Source organism: Rhinolophus sinicus, chromosome 16 (genome assembly GCF_057876585.1).
Source record: "Rhinolophus sinicus isolate RSI-liver-muscle chromosome 16, RSI-T2T, whole genome shotgun sequence".
NCBI classification, from domain to species: Eukaryota; Metazoa; Chordata; class Mammalia; order Chiroptera; family Rhinolophidae; genus Rhinolophus; species Rhinolophus sinicus.
The window spans coordinates 161,160,563-161,178,852 of NC_142516.1; the positions used below are offsets into that span (position 1 = coordinate 161,160,563).

Sequence of the window (18,290 nt, forward strand, 5' to 3'; positions counted from 1 at the left end):
ATCTGTAATGCTAGCCCCTCTTTTATTTCTGATATTAGTAATTTTTATTCCTTCTCAGTTATCCCAGCTAGAGTCTTTTTTTTTTTTTCATTCTTTTGAAAGAATCAGCTTTTGGTTTCGTTGGTTTTTCTCTATTGATTCCATTCTCAATTTCATTGATTTCTGCTCTAATACTATTTTTTTCTTCTGTTCACTTTGAATTTAATTTGCTCTTCATTTCCTAGTTTCCTAAGGTGGAAATCCAGATTCTTGATTTCAGATCCTTCTTCTTTTCTAATATATGCATTCAATCCTACAAACTTTCCTGTAAGCAATGCTTTCACTGTATCCCACAAATTTTGGTAAGTTGTGTTTTTATTTTAATTTAATTCAAAGTATTTTAAAATTTCTTTTGAGATTTCCTCTTTGACTCATGTGTTATTTTGAAGTGTACAGTTTTGATCTCCATATATTTTGGAATTTTACTATTGCCTTTCTCTAACTGATTTCTAGTTTAATTCCATTATGATCTAAGAGTAGACATTATATTATTTTTATTTTGTTACATTTGTTAATGTGTGTTTTATGGCCCAGAATGTTCTCTACCTTGGTGAATGTCCCATGTTAGCTTGAAAAGAATGTATTCTGTTATTGTTGGATAAAGTATTTTATGGATGTTAATTATACCCCATTGGTTACTGGTGTTGTTGAGTTCAGCTATATTCTTACTGATTTTCTGCCTGATGGATCTGCCAATTTTTGATTGAGGTGTGTTGAAGTCGCCAAGTGTGTTTGTGGATTCATCTATTTCCCTGCAATTGTATTAGTTTTTGTCTCACATAGTTTGATGCTGTGTTGCCTGCTTAAACATTTTAAATGTAATAGCAAATTATCACTATGATAAATGTTTTCTATCATTTTCCATACACTGAAATACCAATAATTTTTCTTCTTTATTCCATAATACATTGTCATTCAAATTCATCTTTTTCTTGGCAATAGTCAAACAGCTTTCTACCTGTTCTGCACATTTATCAAAGGGCTCCTGTAATACAAATTATCTTACACATTTTAATAAACTGGAATATGATTGATACATAAGTTAAAGAGAGCTATCAGAGATTGTATAGACATCAAAATAGTTTTACCTTCAAAGTTTTATAATTAAAAATGTAAACATATCTGAATATTTAGCAAACTTTTATTACTTAAGACTATATTTTAAATACTGACTAAAATATGTTTGTCTATGCTTATCCATGCATTGCTGTTGTTTTCCTTACAGATTATTCTTTAGTATGCAAAGTAACATAAAGAGTCAATACAAAAACATATCAAATATATTCTAATTATAAATGCAAATCAAGATTATTAAAACTCATTCCATTACTCACTTTAACACATAATTATTTGCCATCTACTGTACACATTTTAAGTGCTGCTGTTAAAGCTCTGAAATGTCAAAATTCCTGACTTCATTATGTTTACATTTTAATGGCTAAAAGGATATTAAGCAAATAGGCAAATAAATATACAATATAATTTCAGGTGCCTTTTTGTTTATAAAATTTCACGTAAGTGTGGATAAATTTGAGAGGGAAGGTGCTAATTTTGCCTAGAGTTGGTCAAGAAAGCATTCCAGAATTGTGCTGTCATATAAAAAGGAATTTAAATGAAGAAAAGAAAGACATTCCATGGATTTTTCTCAAGAAAATTCCAGGTACATAGTACAAAAAATCTAAGCTCCTGAGAAAAACATACTTTTTAGAAATTGAAGGCCTAGAAAAAATGAAGTGTATTTACACAAGGGTGATATAGGAGAGTGGGGAGAATGTTGGAAATGAAGTCAGAGCAGTAGGGAAGGTATTTTAGAACCTCGATAGTCATAGAAAAATATCTGACCTTTTTTCCTAACTGCACTGGCAAGTCATTGGAAGGTTTTCTATATAGATGGTTATACTCACTCAAATGAAAAGAAGAGACAAAACTGTAACAGCTTTCATTTAGAATAGTTGACACACATATATGATCAGTTTATTTCAGAGTGGGTGTTTCAGAATTTGTTTAATTTTTGCTATCTACCTAATCCTAAGTTATTTTGCCCTGAAATAATTATAGAACAGCCTTTAACTTAGCTTACGAAGCAGCATTAGAAAAAGGTGCTGCATATAATTTTAAACAGTCAATCAACTTTTGAAGCTATATAAAGTGAACCACAATTTGTTACATTTAAGTAACATAGTCTGCTATCATTAAATTTTAATAATCTGCCCAAATTGATTTGCAGCTCATATTCATTCAACAGATATTTATTTCCCTTCAATTCAGTGTAAGCCCTGGGGATACATGGACACTGGGTTCCTTATGGATCTTACACTCTATCAGCTATTTTTTTTTTCTAAAACTATATTTAAAATGTTTATTACTTTATAATTCATTTAAACTGCTGAAGGGTAAGAAGATTGCCAAGCTGAGAAATGGAAAGTATAAATTAACTTACTAGCTTTGTTCTAGATTTTGTGCTAATTCCATTAACATTTCCATATAACAAATGCTTATTATTAATTACAGTAAATGAGTGAGTCCAAACCAAGATGGCAACATGGAAGGCTCCTGCCTTTCCCTCCTACCACAGATACACCTACTATACAGCTACACACAGAGAAATTTGGCCTGAGAGACTCAAACATTGGCTGACTGACTTCTAAAACACGGGCAACTTAGAAAATATCCATATGAAATGGGTAGTAAAGGCTGAGACACAGGTCACCATAGACCATTCCCCTAGCATTGTACCATACAGGTGGAAGGGAACCCCCAACTCCTAGCTTCTCCTTGAGGAACAAAGACTACATGCACATCTCATGCCCTAAATTTGAATTCTGAAACCTGAGAGATGGACACCCAAATTGCCAAGCTCTGAAGTCAACAAGCTTACATTCAGGAGACCCATAGGACTGTAACAGACAAAGAAGTAGTTCAGGACAGGTGCATGAGCAGTCTCCACAGCTGTGCCTCCAGGGCTCAGTTCAGAAGGACTTCACCTCACAAATGTTAGAATGTCAGTTATCAAAAAGACAAGAAATCAGAAATGCTCGCAAGTGTGTAGAGAAGAGGAAACCTTTTTATATTATTGGTGGGAATGCAAACTGGTACAGTCACTAAGGAAAACAGAATCCTACCTTAGTGACAACATGGATGGAACTTGAAGATATTATTCAAAATACTTTTAGTCAGACAAAGACAGATACTGTATAATCTCACTTATATGTGGAAGCCAAAATAAATAGAACTCATAGAAACGCAGAATAGATTGGTTTTTTACCAGTGGCTTGCAGGTGGGAGAAATGGGGAGATTTTGGTCAAAGGGTATACATTTTTAGTTATAAGGTGAATAATGTCTGACGATCTACAGTTTAATGATTATGGTTGATAAGACTGTATTATATAATTAAACTTTGCTAAGAGAGTAGAACTTAAATGATCTCACCAAAATAAATAAATAAATATGTGAGATGAGGGATGTGTTAATTAACTCTATGGTGGGCATGTTTTAACAATCTATACATACGAGCATTTCCACCTGAGAGAAATCCGGATATTAGCTGACTGACTTCTACAACATATATATCAAATCATCCCATTGTATACTTTAAATATATTACAGTTTTGTCAAGAATACCTCAATAAAACTGAAAAATAACAATAAATGATATGTATGTAAATGGAGTAGAATAAAACGCATAAATTAATGTGTATTACAATGTACTATATGCCATAAAAACAATCCATTTGATACTGAAAATGTGTTATTGTATATCTTCATTCAGGATTCTGATTGAGAACTATTCTTTCTCTAACCCATGACTCCATGAAATGCATAGATATAAAATTCTTTTAAAATTGAATACCTTATAATAGAGATGCAAATTTTATTACATATAATCTGTGATCTATGAGAGACAATGCGATATAAGACAAAGGATTTCTCAGGCAGTTGTAGTTCTAATCCTGATTTTTAATGTAATCTTCAATTTATTTATATCTGACACGTTTTATATCCCACCAGAACACATTCAACTTTCTTTCATTCCTTTAGGAAACGGATACTACCTAAACTCTATCTTCAGTTCTTTTTCTAAAAGATAATCTGCAGACTAAGAGGATCATTCCTCTTCAACAAGAAGGCTATTACTGTGAGGATTTCATCTGTAATCAATGCAGACAAGCAGGCAGAGTCAGCTGAGTGTGATTTTACAAAAATAAATAAATTAAGGTGGTTATCAAAGTGAGCAAGATAATTAATTGTGTCACAATGAGACTATGAGGCTAATTTTATTTGGTAACTAGCAAATGGTTTCTGAATAACAGCCCAAAGAAGAGTTCCAAGAATATTTTAAGTAAAGGAATAAGTATTTTAACTGCATAGCCTGTAAAGATGACTATCATTATTACAGTAATGAACTTTTGTATCTGTCTTCTTAGAGAATAAGTTCTATTATTACACTATGCTACTTTTAATTAGTTTCTAATGCTCTTATAAACTATTCCTCAGATTCTAACAATAATAAGGAGTGGAACAACACAGCGAAGTGAAGAAAACCACACAGCAGAGTACAAAACGCAGATATATCGGAGTGATAAAAAATTGAATTTTTATTTATCATGTGATTTTTGGGGAAGTGTAATTAAGTTTTATAAAGCTCAGTTTTCTCATGCATAAGGATGAAAATATGTCTTTTATGCAGGCCATTTGAGATAATATATGAAAACCACCAAACACTTTATCTGGTATTTAAGAAAATCTTAATACGTAAATAATATTTATTATAATCATTGATTTTTATATTGAGTTAATTTTTTCAATCCTTTATATTTTTAATAGTGAATTTATCCACGTTTTAGCAAATTCATAAATCGATTTAGGTAAAAGCCCTCCTCCCCAAAGAAAAAAAGAAAAATGACAATTACTGTCAAGAGATGGAAAGTATTCAGGATTAATGACAAATTTCAGAGTCACACTGGTTCTGAGAATTGGCACGTAATGTAACCACAGCTGTTGCTGAGCCAGGGTATGTGTGCGCGTGTGCAGCGGGGGCTCGTGGGAGGATTGCCCACTGGCTGCGAGGTGTTGATAGAGCTCTGCCACCCCTTTGTCAAGAAAGAATCCCATATGATCCTGATGTTTGACAAGGTTTTACTAATGGAGAAGTTTGACATTCAAACTTGTAGCTATATTTCTTCATGATAGTAGTCCATTTTTGCAGATAAAAAGGTAAGGATTACAAGCCACTCTTGGCTCTTTCTCCTAGTCCCTAAACAAAGGAGATCGGTGTTCAGATACAAATGATTCTTTTCCATGTTGTTCATCATTTATGGCTCAATATACACATTAATTTTGAAGCAAATGTTGTTTTAAAACTGGAGACATAAAAAGTCTACTTGGAAATAGTTTTGATTTGTAACTTAAATATATGTTTAGAAAGGTATCATACATACATGGAATGGGTGCAGACTGAAAAGTCTAGTGTCAGCCCAACAGAGAGAACCAGATGTTAAAGTTGACAATCCAGCTACACTAACTAAATAGGTTATGTTGTGCGGGGTGGGGGTAGGGTGGTATATAATGATAAACACAAGGTTTCTAGGAAAACACTTTGATTTAGAAATTTAAAAAAACAACAACAAAAAAAAACACATAAAATTAGATCATTATCCGTTCCAAGAAAGGAATATAGTAAATGATAGAGAATTCATACAGAGCACACAAATAATTTTCAGATAAACCTTGCTTTAGAAAACAGCATATGAACAAAACAATCTTACTATTGTTGGAGACTGACAAAGCAAACTTCCTTCCCACTTAGATAGAAAAGTAACAGACAGAAAGAGGGTCAGATTGAAACACTAACGTATACAAAAACATTCAATTTATCAGATGTGGCCTATAAAATGGAAATTAGGTCTGACATACAGAGTTAAAGAGTATGTATTGGAAATTGATCACAAGACCATGGTGAGATGAGCATCAGGGTGATTTAAATAAATCCAAAAACATGGGCTTGGTAATTTACAGTTTCTCTGCATAAATTATTTGACCATCGGACACTGGTTCTCAAAATTCACTGTGCCTAAGAAACATCTGTGATACTTCATAAAGTTACAGATTTCTGGGCATCCTCTGTAGAAATTCTAGTTCAGTAGGTCTGGAGTAGACTGAGGAATTTATTTTAAATTAACAGTGAAAGGTTCTTCAAGGAAGTTGTCCCTGAAGCTTCAGAACCTCTGGAAACCATTATTTAGAAGCTAGGGCATGCCTAAGCCTTAAATTAGATAGGGCAGAATAACAGAGTTTAAAAATAGAAAGAAAGTGAAAAGAATAATGTGGAAGTAGAAGGGAAGGAAATGCTCTTACAACTAACTCTTAGTTCCTGGTATTGCTGAAAGACACAGATACACACATGACAGTATTTAGTCTCATAAAGTTGAGCTTTTTCATTTGTCACTGAATATTTTACAGAGATTATATTTTACTGCACTTCTGTCTGAAAATATTCATGAAAATATTATTTTACTTTTTAGAGAAAACTTGTAGCTGATACACTGGTCAAGTCTTCTGATTCATTTACATATTTATAATCACTTTCCAAAGGAAATTTGTTTTGTGTGTCAATTTCCAAAGATACAAACTTAAATTGAACTTCCTATTAAGTGGAATGACAGACAAAATGAAAAATTCTATCTATCTATCTATCTATCTATCTATCTATCTATCTATCTATCATCTATCTATCTATCTATCATTTATCTGTCATCTATATCTATTGCCCTGAATTGATTTTGAGAAAGTTAAGTCTTAGTAAATTGTTCATGTGATTTTTATATGCCAGAGACTTTTTAAAGCAGATAGCCTCACATGCTTTGTTTTGTTACTTCCACTTGGTGGTTACAATTATTAACTTTTTTTTTTTTTTTTCAGAGAAATGAGAGACGGAGAAGTTTCAAGTACCTTGGTCAAGATCATATAACTATTAAGTGCTAATACCTGAATTTCTACCTGAACATTCTGTCTTGAAAGTATGAGCGCCTGAGCTACATAAACAATAGAAAAATAATGAATTGAGCTAAAAAGCTTCATGAACAATATGTATTTAAAGAGGACACAAATAGATAAATAAACTAACATGAAAAATGCTTATTGAGTATACGTAGGTATCGTATTTCATTTTTAGGATAATTATTTACTTAAAAAGATGCCAGAAAAAAGAATAAAAAGTATTATTTTGGACCTAAGAAGGGAAACAGGAGTATAACAGCTATATAGTAGTAAACATATAAAAACAAAGACATAGTTCTGAACTCTATTTACCCTACACAAACTATATTTGTCTTCTCTGAGTATCATTACCTAAAATTATACATAAACCAAATTACACAGAATAAAAGTGCCAAAGGACAAACAATTTTATTTTGAAAAAAAGTATCATTTGAAACTATTTGTTTTATATAAAATCTCCAAGCAATAGAATCACTGGGGGTCAATAATATTTGCCAAGTATCTTTCATGATATGAAACGCAGGTGGTAGCAATTTTTCATTTGGTACATTATAAAGGAAATTAGCATAATCAATGGAAAAATATAACACTGTTATGTAATCAGCAATCAGGCAGTATCCTCTAAGATCAGTAGTCATAACCAGTTGCAAAATTTATTGAGATAATTAGGAAACAAATTTAAACATGCAGAGGCCCAGTATACTTGTCTAAGAATTCATGGAATTCGGAGGCTCAAATGAAACAATGAGGGAGATTTGCGACTCTCCATATTTGTACTAGTGGAGAGAGTAGCCACAGGTGGTAAACCAGATGATTACACATAAACACTGTCTGACATTTTGAAAAGAGGAAATGCATCAATAATTAGAAGCACTGTAGGTGAGTAAATCCATGCCAGACTAACAGTGGTGTTTGCTAGTCAAAGATAATTGCCACTGGTGGTATAGAGCACCATGATAGACTGAGAAATGCATGGCAGCAAATTGAAGGTCGAGAAGCCAATTTTGCAGTTTTTCCTCATTATTTCCTAAGCATAACAAATAATCGAACCAGAAGAAGGTCATTTTCTTGTGAATGACTGATGAGGGGAGTTACTGAAATTGCATAATTTTTATAGTATAATGAAGCATGGAAACAATATAATTTTTTCCATATTTTTTACATTTTCAGACTGTGAAAAATTCCAGTAGGATATAGTCACACATTGCAGATCAGAAGGTCTGAAAACCATAGCCCTGAGATCAGAAACGAACTTTTCTGAAAGCAGGTCAATATTTTCTTATTTCCATGTAATGTTATTGTCATTGATGTTCTTATCTGAATTGCAGTCCATATTTATTCATCTAACAAATATTTTTTGAGCAAGTCACATACCAAACCACATTTCTATTTAGGTTGAAAACGTATCCTAGGATATTTGGTTTCTGAGTGTCACTCTTTCTCTTGGTGGTGACAGCAGTAGCCTAGAAATCACAGATAGTTGTGTTGCTTGATTGCTGTGCTCTTTAGCTAAAAATGTATCATATTCTCATTTACCTGAGTTACCATTAGGAGTGCCATCACTATGCACACTATGCACTATGAGGTTATTTGTTTTCTTGCTTCTCTGTACAAACTCTAATCAGAATTCATCTCTCAACCTTCTTGCCTTTACAGACTCACACTTTTCCCTTTGGAACTAAGTTTGATATGTCAGACCACCTACTCTTTATCCTAAACCACTTCTTTTAATGTTTCTTTTCCATCGTTATCCTGAGGAGAACCCAGTTCTTCCTAAGAATATTGTTCCTTCTGATGCATCTTCAAGGAGAGTCTCTCATTCTTCTGCTGTCAATCGCGTGCCCTACATGAGAGAAGGGTGGCTGGCTTTCTCATTCTCCACTTCTTTACAAAATTAATTTCTTAGAATGATAGCATGTTGGGGAGGCATTACAGAAGTAATTACTGGAAATGAAGTTATTGAAAGATATTATTTCAAAGGTCTTCCTTAGGACTTTGGCAATCTATAGTTATGTAAGACATTATTTCTGAGTGATGGATGAAAGCAAGTGTGAAAGGTTTGATGGTAGAGAAATGTCAAATAAACTCTTCTGTGATTTCTTAGAAGGCAGTTTATTGTGCTTATTAACATTGAGCTTACATGAAGTGGGTTAAAGACAGAATAGTAGTAAAATGGGTAATTATGGTGTACGTGTGTCAACTTATTGCAAGGAAAAAAGGAGAAGCACAGAAAGAAATTGCTGATTTACAAACAGAGGAGAAAGGAATTAAAAAACAAACAAACAAAAAACAGTCTAGCAATTTGGGGACTTAGAGGAATGGAAGAGGCAACTAAATCTCCACTACCAAAGGAAATGATGAAAGGGAAAAGCCATTTGAGCAATGATGCATGATTACAAACTCAGCAAATTTCTCACTATTCAAAGGGGAGGTTATAGATAAGCAAAGGACAACAGCTAGCATGTTTCATATCATAGTGCATAAAATTTGGAACCCATAATTTACCTTAAATATGTACAGATATGTTTTGAGATATCTTAATATATACAGATCTATTTCTTAGCTCTATCCACTGAAGGCCCTAAAAGTACTAACACTCTGGTAACAGCAGTACATACCCAGTTCCCTGATCTTGATTTCTAATGATATTCTTCAATGAAAAGAATCTAGACTTCTTAGAGAAATAGCTGATTCTAGTATTAAAGAAAATAATGTAAAAGATGAGTCTGCAGAATCTTATAGTGCCAGAAAATAAGGAAATGGTAACAAAACAAAAAAAACAAAAGAACAAACAAACAAAAAAAACAAATAAAAGCAAAATATCACAACAAATACAAATATAATACAAAGAGACACAGGAGTTAACAGAGCTCTAAAGCTAGAACAATTTGAACAAAAAATGACATAGCACTGAATTATAACCAAAGTATAAGATAAATACCCATTAGTCCATACTCATATAAATGAATAATTGAATAAATAAGGAACACATGATAAAATTTCCTGAACAGAAGAAGTCCAAAAATTTCATAAAGATACTATCCCTTCAGAAGATGGAGGCTAACTCCCCATTCTTTATGTATAAAACAAACAAAGTAACTTTCTTCTAAATGAATAATAGTTTGATATTGAGTAACCTGATAAACACTACCTCAGCCAAGTAATAAAGGTCTTCACCCTGAAAATCCATAATCACTATCTCACCATGATAAAAGTATCAGATAAACCCAAACTGACAGGCATTCTACAAATGATATGACCAGTACTCCTGAAAATGGTCAAGGTCATCAAAGTAAGGGAAGTCTGAGAAACTTTCACACTCTAAATGAGCCTAAGGAAACATGACAACTAAATGTTATCTGGTATCCTGGATGGTATTCTGGAACAGCCAAAGGATGTTGTAAAAATTCAGACTCCAAATACAGTCTGAAATTTAGATAACAATGACCCATTAATACTGGTGCATTAGTTATGACTAATACACTATAGTATTAATAGGGAAATCTGACAGAAATAAACAGGAACTCTCCAATATTCTTGCAACTTGCCTGTAAATATAAAGCTTATTCTTAAATAAAATGTTTATTACATGTTAAAAAACAAAAGAAAATAACTATGGCTTTTAACGGAGACATGTAGAACTTCAGGAATTCCAGTCTACCTTTCTAAAATAAATAGGTAAATTAATAGTATTTTTAAAATACCACTTTTTACTAACCAAAATTAAAATAAATAAAATTAAAAACAAAAATAAGTAGGTTTGATTTGTGTTTGTTTGTTTGTTTTAATATGTCTCTTAAAAATCTAGTAGTTCACACTAAGCAGGTGAAAAATACCACTATAGTTCAAAACAAGTCACATAATCACTGGCCAAATAGTTGTAGCTACTAAGTTTAGAAGGTAAGAGATACTCTCTATTTTTGCAATTATGATTAATATGTGATACATATAACATTTGTGGGTACCTTTGTTTCCCTTCGAGTGTTCTAATGATGAATAAATATTAACAAAAAGCAATTCTAGAATACAGAGGCTGCCAAGATACTTTTAATGTATGAGAAGATTTCCCCCCTTCATTATATTTTACCTTAACTATTTATCTGAAATCTTCTAGGGGAAAGATTTTCAGGTAGATTCTTAAGATTCAGACTGTCCTTTTCTGCAATGTTTCAATACAACTAGCTCTGAAATTATATACACAAATTGGTGAGAATAATAGCTAGGTAACTGTTGCACTGTTTGTTAGAGAGGAGATCAAGGGACTGGCTTTTGAGGAGATGCAGAGAAGAGAAGACGCGAGACAACAGCTTTGTATGATAATTTTTAGAAAAAAGTGACCTTTAAAATTGACCATATTAGGTATTATGTAAGTTATTCAAATAGCTTATACATCCTGAGTTGGAAAAACACTTTGGGGATGTCATGCGGGGGACCAGGCGGGGTCTCAGCTCCTGCTCCCCACACAAGAACTCAGGATATGGCTAGGCCAAAAAGGAACACCCACGGAGCCATAGGTAGGGAAGTCATACCATTATAGTCTCATTGGAGGCTGGATCCACACGATCCGCAACCTGCTGTCTGCTTCTCTGCCTCCCTACTGACCAACTGACTAACCAACACAGCCGCGGCAGTTATATCAGTGGCTAACTGGCTAACTGGTTACAGCTGATGGCCAACCAGCCACAGCTGACGGCCATCTACTACCGGAGCCAACACCCTTCCACTTGAGGCCAAGAGCCTGGAAACTGCTCTCTGGGACTCTGTCCGCACAGGGGATCATGGTAAAACTCAGTGGACAAATGAACATAAAGGCTATGTACTTTCTATTTAATCTAATTTTTATCTCATTATTAACACATACCCTACCCCCCCCCCAAAAAAAAAAAAAAAAGAAAAAGAAAGGAAAAAGGCATTTCTCTAGGCATGCAATGTTCAAAATAATGAGATTCCTGTAGAGAAGACGAATTATCTTGTAAAGTTTTGCTGAGCTTACTAATTCAGTCGAGACTCCAAAAACTGCTGGTTCAGCATGATGCCACACTTTATGATAAGAAACATGTGAAGCAGCCTTCACTGGGTTATACATCGTTTGCTTGGGCAAAGGAAAACAAATGGGCCAATTGTCTTTGGGAATTATATCTTCCCTATATACCAGGATTGGTTCTGAGTCAGAGGGTACTGGGTTTGAAATAATAACATTGACAATAATAAATACTCACGTAGTGCACATTATGTTTCAAGCTCACTTAACACAACAACGCGATAAGGCAAGTGTCGTGTGGGAGACCCTGCTCGCTGCGGGGCGGCCTGTGGGGTCTCTGCTCCCGCTCCCCACACAAGAACGCAGGACATGGTGAGGCCAAAAAGGAACACCCACGGAGCCATGGGTAGGGGAGTCATACCACTATAGTCTCGCTGGAGGCTGGGTTCACCGGCCGTGCGACCTGCTGTCCGTTTTTCTGCCAACCGACCAACGACTCTCCTCCAATCTCCTCGACTCTGCTCCTCTACTCTCCTCTACTCTCCTCGGCTCTCCTCTGTAGCCACAGCAGTTATATTAGCAGCTAATTGGCTAACTGGCTACAGCTGACAGCCAATCAGCCATAGCTGACGGCCATCTACTACCTGAGCCAGCACTTTTCCACATGAGGCTGAGAGCCTGTAAACTACTTTCTGGGGCTCTGTCCCCACAGCATGTGTTATTATTTTGTTCTCTTTACAAAAGAGGAAACTTACACAGAGAGTTTAAACTAACTTATTCACAGTTACTCAACTATAAAGTGGCTGGGCTGGTATTCAAACCCAGTGAGTGGACATGCTCTTAAGATTCATGATATAATTCATCACCATATTGAAGAAATCCTAAATATTTTGTTATGAGGAGCTTGGTTGTATTCTTGGCAACTAAAAGACTTCAACTACCCCCTGACTTCAAACAAATTATTAATAAACCAAGTACAAACCACAGCTACGAGGGACAGATGCATTAGTACTCAGATTAATTTAGTCTAAATTGTTTACCACCTTCAAGAGCAATGTAGTGCCAAGAAGATGGAACACCTGGAAAGCATAGGTGAGTGCAAATCAGGTGCCAGAGACCTAATTGCCAAGTCTGAAAGAAATTGAGATGATTTCAGGCCAATGCAGTATGACCCAGAATGGACTTATTTCAAAGCTTTGCCATGCAAGAGGGGGCACAAAAACGTTAATTTTAGTGTAATCATCATCATGATTTTTATGCCCTTCTCTGGTCCTCCAGCTTGTACACACGTATACTTCCAGTCCTTCTTCAAAGACACAGTATGTATGTAGTCTATTGTTTCCTGAACTGTATGAATATTTATACAAAAGCATACAACATAAAAACAAAGCTTGAAAGTGGAATTTTAGCTGCCAAATGTTAAGAGGAAGAGAGATGCTCAGATGTCTTTCTGTTAAAATATAAGTTTATTCCCTAGATCTGTTCAAAATAATAAGTGACTGGCCAGGCTGAAATCTGTACATTTTATCTCTGGTAAGAAACATGTGACCATGATTAAATAAGGATGAACCCTTACTCCTCTCTCTTCATTCCCTTAAGAATGTATTAGCAAATGGCAAAATTGTGAGCTGTCTCCAATTCATAAATTGAGTTGAATTTGACCAAGACATCTCGGTGCTACCCTCAGATTGACAATAAATAAATATACTATATATAGTTATTAACTCTAGGCCCCTGACCACCTTTTCATAGAGGATTTATTTTTTTTTTGTCTTACTTTTGAAAATTTTCAATTGTGAATTCTTCCTCTGCCTCTTTGAGATATGAATCATCTCTCTATCTCTTGCCAGTTTTATGACTCACTATAATCATTGAAAAAAATAATGTTCAACCTTCCAATCTCTGTGCAAATTAGCAAACACACATGGTCCAACTACACTGACCAACCTGACCTCTAACGTGCTCTAGTGCATGCCCACTAGCTCACTCAAATACTTAAACATTCTGCTCCTTTTTGCTTCATGGGAATGAAATTCAATCTCTCTCCCCAATTGCAGTAGTCCTGAATAGTCTTCCTTGCCTGTTTAACTTGTCTGATACAATTTTTCTTTGATAAATTTTGTTATAAATGCAAATTATTTGGATAATTGATTTATGGATAGCTTAATCTAAATACATTTCCCATAAGACTACTCTTCCTTTTTGATAAGAGACTTTTCTTTAAAATATTTAATGAACATTCTCAAATTCTAAACTATTTGAAACCAATTTTAAAGGCTATAGCATGTTTTTTATTTTTGTTATTGTTGTGGCTGTTGTTTTTTTTCTTTTCATATTCACCATATATCTGCCACTAAAAATGAGAATAAAGAACATACAATACCCTGCAATTATGTCTTTCTTTATATTAGTTGTCAGTGTTGAGATTACTGAGTCACATTCTTTGCACAGGAAGTTGTGCATTCAACTGAAAGCAAAAGAACACCTAATTCAAATCCCTTTAACCAACATAAGCTTTTGTTAGTCATGTTACAAGTCCGGAGACAAGTCTTTCTTGGTTGTTAACTGCTCAAAGATGCTATTAAACACCCCATCTTCCTGTTTTCCTTCTCCACTCATCTGGCACGTGTTTTTTCTTCTCATGACTGTGACACGACTGCTGTCAGTTCAGTCATTACACCCACATTTGAAACATAGAAGAGCAAAGGGTGCAGTGATAAATGTTGAAGGGTTGAAACAGTAAGTTTCTCCTTTTAATAAACTTTCTTGGAAGTTTATAGTGACTTCAGCTCACATCTTATTAGTTAGAACTGGGCGCTAAGATAAGGCTTAGCTGCAAGGTATTTTAGTAAGAAGTAAGTCTATTTATTCAATAGCTACATCAGATGAAGTTAAGAGAGAAAGAGACTGTGAATGACTTTGGAATAGTCAATCCTCAAAGTCAGCTTTAATGCTTTTATTTATATTTCATCAACATTTTGAAATATAACACATTATGATATGTGCATTTTAAATAGGCATTGTGAGATATTTTCACAAATGTATATACTCATGGAACCACCATCCCATGAAGATAGAGAACATTTCATCACACAATGTTCCCTTGTACTCCTATGTATCAAAACTCCTGATTTGTTACACCACTCAACAAATGATTTGAGTCCTATCATTATATGTTATTTTTCCTGTTCTAGATACTTAAGTACACTTTTGTGTATCACTGATTTTGCTATGATACTTTTAAGATTCCTCCATGCATTGGGTGTATCAGTAGTTTGCTATAGTTAATACCAAGTAGTATCCTTTAGAAATAATTGATGCAATCTTTGTATCTATTCACTCACGAAAGAATATGTTGGATATTTTCAATACTGTGGTATCATGAATAAATTTACTATAAATATTCATGTACAAGTTTGCTTGGTAAATACACAGGAATTAGAATTCCTATGATATATATATATATATATATATATATATATATATATATATATATATATATATATATATATATATGTATGTTAAGGGTATAATTTTATAAATACTTCCAAGCTGTTTTCCAAACCGGTTGCACTATTTTACTCTCCCCACACATTGCACAAAAAATAAATTTGTTGCTCATCTTAGTCAACCCTTGGAATTTCATGCTTTTAAATTTTGGACGTTTAAGAACATACATGATGGTATCTTAATGTGATTTTAATATTTGTTTCTTTAATGACTAATGTTATTGAACATCTTATTGTCAAGGAGTTGTTGAAAATTTTTGTCCATGTTTTTATTGGTTGGCTTATTTTCTTAGGTTGTGAGATTTTCTTACACGTTTTGGTTACAATTTATTTGCTATGTATGTATATTGTACATACTTTCAGCTTATGGATTCTATTAGCTTTTAATAGAGTATTTTGAAGAGTAGAGATTTTGGTAAGTCCAATTTATCATTTTATTTTCACTTATGTTTAATACTTTTTGTATTTTATTTAAGAAATATTTACCTACTTAAATGTTGTAAAGATGTTTTCCTAATATTTTTTTAATTTAATTTATTTATTCATTTTTTAATATTTAGGCTTTATTCTTTTTTTCTCTTTTTTTTTTTTTTTTTTTAAAGGGGGCATAGCTCACAGTGGCCCATGCGGGGATCGAACCAGCAACCTTGGTGCTACCAGCACCATGCTCTAACCAACTGAGCTAACCGGCCACTCCTATTTTATTTTTTTATATATTAGTTTCAGATATACAAAACAACATAATGTTAGACATTTATACACTCACAGAGTGATAACCTCCCCCTCTAGTCCATTATCCCTCTGACACTGTGCATAGCTATTACAATACCATTGACTATATTCCCTATGTTGTACTATACATCCTGTTAATATATATATATATATATTTATAGTTATAGTTATAGTTATAGTTATAGTTATAGTTATAGTTATAGTTATAGTTATAGTTATAGTTATAGTTAGTTATAGTTATAGTTGACTTTCTGTTTTATTCTACATCAGTTTCAGGTGTGCAGTGCAGTGGTTAGGCAGCTACACAACCTATGAAGTGATTCCCCCAATGAGTCCAGTACCCATCTTTTTTTTTAAGAATTTATAATTTTAACTTTAATCTGTAGGTCTATGATCCACTTATAATTAATCTTCCTATATGGTGTGAAGTAAGGGTTGTGGTTCATTTTTTTGCTATAAGTATATCTAAATTTTCTTCACCATTTTTTAATATGACTATATTTTTCCTCATTAAATTATATTGGAACATATGTTTAAAAGCAACCCAGTGAATATGAGTGGTCCCATTTCTGGCTTCTCAATTATTTTTCACAATTCTGTATGTCTTTCTGTGCCAACAATGTAAATACCATAATTACTCTATATTTAGAGTTAGTTTTGATATCAGTTAGTCTGAGGCTTCCAACTTTGTTACTTGTTATTTAAAAAAAAAAAAAAAAAAAAACCTTGGCTACTTAAGTCCTATGGTTTTTCATATGAACTTTAGAATCAGCTTGTTGATTTCTACCAAAAATATTCTGCTGAGATTTTGAATGACTGTGTTGAATTTATACATTAAATTAACGATATATTTTTTTTAAATATTGATTTTCTGATGCATAAACATTCCATAATTTTCTATTCATTGATATATTCTTTAATTTCTCTCCATACTATTTTATAATTTTATTGTAAGGGTCATACATTGGTTTGGCTAAATATATTCTTAACAATTTTATGCTATTGTAAATTCTATTTTTTTAATTTATTTTTCCAATTGTTTGTTGTGGTGTACAAATATTTATTGCCTGTACATTGACCATGCCTCTAAATAACTTTACTGAATTTTTTTACTTTGCTAGCAGTGTATTATTTTCAATCTTTATAGTATTTATTTATTTTCTTTATCTTGTTTAATTGGCAAAAATATTCAATATAATTTTGAATACTAGCAGTAAGAGCAGACCTTCATTCATTTTCTGAACCTTAGGAAGCATTTATGTTTTCATGATTATGCATGCTATTAGTTGTAGAATTTTTGTACATATATTACATAGGGTTAAGAAAATGCCTATTCCTAGTTAGCAGTAAAATTTTAATCACAAATGGATGTGGAATTGTGCCAAATACTTCCTCTTTTTCTGATTGAAATGATCAAGTGACTTTTTACTTTATCTTATAAAAGTTATTTTTTTGTTTTTTATAAGTTATCACATCTTTCCTTCCTTCAGTATATATCTGACCCCTTTTCTACCACTCCCCTCTCACTTACCACCTTACCCTGCGGTAGGTAACCACTAAATGATTGTCTTCAGTTTGGATGGTGAACACACAATGCAATATATAGATAATGTATTACAGAACTGTACACTTAAACATATATTTTACTAACCAATAACACCTCAATAAATTTAATAGCGGTAAATAAACAAATAAATAAATAGAAAACAAGGGTGAAGGGAATTAAAGGTAGAAAATTTCAATTATAAAATAAATAAGTAACAGGCATGTAGTGTACAGCATGGTGACTATTGTTAATAATATTGTATTACATATTTGAAAGTTGCTAAGAGCATTGTTAACATTTCTTATCAAAAGAAAAGAATTTCTGTATGTATGGTGACAGATGTTAACTAGACTTTATTGTGATGACCATTTAGCAATATATACAAATATTAAATCATTATGTTGTACACCTAAACTCATACTGTATGCCAATTATACCTCAATAGAAGAGATCAATTAATTAATAAAAAGTCATCACAAATTTTCA

At 33.1% G+C, this 18,290-nt stretch overlaps 1 non-coding gene across 1 annotated transcript; it reads right to left on the bottom strand.

Annotated features, from left to right (window-relative positions):
• Nucleotides 1-16,144: 16,144 nt before the first annotated feature.
• On the bottom strand, nt 16,145-16,218 carry TRNAT-GGU (transfer RNA threonine (anticodon GGU)). Its single transcript has one exon. It is a non-coding gene; the product is annotated as a tRNA-Thr (tRNA).
• Between the last annotated feature and the right edge of the window lie 2,072 nt (nt 16,219-18,290).